This window comes from Theobroma umbraticum, unplaced genomic scaffold (genome assembly GCF_002168275.2).
Source record: "Theobroma umbraticum cultivar Fairchild unplaced genomic scaffold, ASM216827v3 scaffold_50.0, whole genome shotgun sequence".
NCBI lineage: Eukaryota > Viridiplantae > Streptophyta > Magnoliopsida > Malvales > Malvaceae > Theobroma > Theobroma umbraticum.
The window spans coordinates 471,158-475,163 of record NW_018397261.1 but is presented as its reverse complement, the minus strand read 5'-3'; positions in this window follow the sequence as shown (position 1 = coordinate 475,163).

The window sequence follows — 4,006 nt, the reverse complement described above, 5'->3', positions numbered from 1 at the left end:
AACTACATCCATCAAACGCATTTCAAGCTTTTCATGTATTGCCAGACTAATTAAATATCGAAACATAATTGCATCCACCACAAGAGAATATGTCTATTTATAATCGATACCAGGTTTTTGGATAAAACCTTATGCGACAAGTCGTGCTTTATATCTCATAATCTCATCTTTCTGATTTCGTTTCTGCATAAATACCCATTTATATCCCACTGATTTTAAGCCATTTGGTGTACAAACCACAAGTCCAAAAACTTCACATTTTGCAAGTGGATTTAATTCCAATTTGATTGCATCTTTCCACACTAGCCAATCATATCTACATTCTTCAACAAATGTAGATTCAAAATCCTCATTGGCTTTCATAATATTGAGTGCTACATTGTATGCAAAAATATCGTCGATGTTTATTTCATTTTGGTTCCATCTTTTTTCCGTCATGATATAATTTATTAAGATCTTTTCATTTTCACTAATTTTATATACCTGAATTTCTTCTGAAATTATGTCAAGGGTCTCTTCTAGAGTTTTTGTTTCCTCTTCTTGACCATCTTAAATATTTGCTCTTTTTCTTTTTCGATGATTTTTATCTTTGGAATCGATTGGTCTTTCACGTTTATGACGTATCTTAGATTCATTAACAACAGTAGATTGTCCTACATCAATTTTGATTGGAGCATTTATAGTTGGTATATGAGATTTAATTACTCTTTTTAGGTCGGTAAATGCATCTGACAATTGATTTGCTATATTTTGTAAATGAATTATCTTTTGAACTTCTTGTTCACATTGATTTGTGCAAAGATCAAAACTAGATAATGATAATGTATTCCAAGATATTTTTTTTTCTAGTTGCTTATTTTTTCCCTTTAATGTTAGAAAAATTGTTTCATTAAAATGACAATTAGCAAACCTTGCAGTGAATAAATCTCTTGTTGAAGGTTTTAGATATTTAATTATAGATAGAGATTCATATCCAACATATATTTCTAACCTCCTTTGAGGACCCATATTTGTGCGTTGTGGTGGAGCAATTAGAACATATACCGCACATCCAAAAATTCTTAGATCAGAAATATTTATTTCCTGACCATAAACCAATTGTATAAAGGAGAATTTATGATAACTCATTGGCCTAATGTGTACAAGTGCTACTGCATGCAAAATGGTATATCCCCAAATAGAAATTGGGAGCTTAGATTTCATAAGTTATAGCCTCGCAATCAGTTTAAGGATTTTGATAAACAATTCTGCTAGACCATTTTGTGTATGAACATGACTAACAGATTGTTCAACATTTATTCCAATTGACATGCAATACTCATTAAAAGCTTGAGACGTAAATTCATCAGTATTATCAAGACGAATTGTCTTGATTACAAAATCCAAAAAATGTGCTTGCAAACTAATTATTTGTGCAAGTAATCTTGCAAATGCCAAATTGTGAGTTGATAACAAGCACACATGTGACCATATTATTGATGCATCAATTAAAACTATAAAATATCTGAATGGTCCACATGATGGATGTATTAATCCACATATATCACTTTAAATACATTTCAAAATGTAAAAGATTCAATCCCAACTTTAGTTAGTGATGGCCTTATAATTAATTTACCTTGAGAGCATACAGCAAATGAGAATTCATTAGATTGAAAAATCTTCTAGTTTTCAATGAATGACCATATGAATTTTCAATAATTTTTCACATCATTATTGATCGAAGATGGCCTAACCGGTTATGCCAAACATTAAAATTATCAGTAAACTTCTGGTTTACTATAACATAAGTTTCAATCATTTTAATTTTTATGTAGTACATTCTAGAGGATAAAGTAGGTAATTTTTCAATACACACTTTTTACCCAATATAATAGATGTAATATAAAGTATTCAGTATTTCTTTCATTCGTTGTCTCAATGTAATATTTATTCAAACGAATATCTTTAAAACTTAACAAGTTTCTTTGAGACCTAGTAGAAAATAATGCATCTTAAATTATAAACTTTGTTCCTCCAAGTAGTGAAATATTGGCTCTTCTAGAGCCTTCAATTAATCTTGTACTACTAGATATTGTATTGATATTAGCTTCTTCCATTGTCAAGTGAGAACAATATTTCTTATTTTTAAATATAACGTGCGTTGTAGCACTATCTATTAGACATATATCTTTATCATTGATCTTGGATCTAACCAGATAAATATCCATATTTTCTTCAAGAAAATAAAACATATATAGTAAGAAACTTATATAAGAGAACATTAAATATAAACGTTGTTAGTAAACACAAAAATCTTCCTAATAGACATATTAAAATACATTAACTTCTAAACATACCAAGTCCTTAATAGAGTTATACTAAAACACATCAACAAATAATTTAAAAAATTTCATTATCAGGATTTCCATCACTAATCAAATGATCAATCCATCCTTTAGGGTAGGTAAAAAATTTAGCAACATTCAAGTGTGTTATATCAACTTGGCTATTATCTTCAACAAACTTTGTTTCGATATTTTTTCCTTTGTCTTTTAGTGATACTTGATAAAGTTCAATAAGTTGTTTACGTGTTCCATAGGTACATGACCAATGACCTTTCATATCACATCGATAACAAATATTTTCTATATTCTTTTTACTTTGTCCAATTTTGTCTTTTTTTTGTATCTTTTCACTATTTATCCACTTCTGGTGGGTATTCTTATTATCAAAATAATAATTTGTGTAACCACAATGACTATGATAATTATGACTACCTTTTCTACATCCATGATTATGACCATGACCAGAATTTCTAAATGATGTCACACTCACTTGAGGGAATAGAGCAGAACCAGTTGGACGAGTTCATGATTTTTCATCAATAACATTATTTTCCTTAGCCACAAGGAGACATGAAATTATTTCAAAGTATTTCTTAAAGCCTTTTTCATGATATTGCTGCTACAGAAGCACACTTGAGACGTGAAAAGTAAAAAATGCTTTTTCTAACAAATCAGCATTAGTCACCTTTTCTCCACACACTTAGTTTAGAACTAGTTCTATATAATGCTGAGTTATACTCACAGTTTTAAAATCTTGCAATCGCAGATGCATCCAATCATGATGAGCTTTTGGTAGAATTATTATTTTCTAATGGTCACATCTTTTCTTTAGACTTTTCCAAAGATTGACTGGATCTTTTATTATGAGATACTCAATTTTTAATCCTTCATGAAAATGGTAGCGAAGGAAAATCATTGCTTTTGCCTTATCCTAATTGGATGCTTTATTTTCTTCTTTGATTGTGTCTCCAAGACCTATAACATCTAAATGGATTTCAGTATCTAGAATCTAAGATAGATAGTTCTTGCCAGTAATATCAAGAGTCATAAATTCAAACTTTGTAAGATTTGACATTGTGATAGCTTAAAAGAAGAACATAATGTTAGTATTACAATACATTGTAATTGGCAAGCAAAATAATAAATTGGCTAATGAAAAACACTTAATATAAGATTGAAAATTGACTTATTATAAATTGATAAAATTTTGGCAAAACAATAAAGTGTAAGGGATTCAGTTTCAACTTTAGTTAGTGAAAGTCCTTATAATGTATTGACCTTGGGAGCAAGTAACCCATGAGAATTCATTAAATTGAAAAATCTTTTAGTTTTTCAATTATGATCACATGAATTTTTCAATAATTTTTTGTATTATTATTAAACTAGGATGGCTAAACCGATCATGCCAAACATTAAAATCATTAGTAAACTTCTGATTTACTATAACATAAATTTCAATAATTTTAATATTTATGTAGTACAATTCAAATGAATATCTATATTTTTCTTCAACAAAAAAAAGATATATATATAAATATATATAGTACGAAACTAGCAAGTTAACATAAGATAACATTAGATACAAAATTTACTATTAAAACACATAATCAAAATATATCATTTAAAGATAATGAGAACATATAAAAACTTCTTAATGATAAAATTATACTAAAACATAT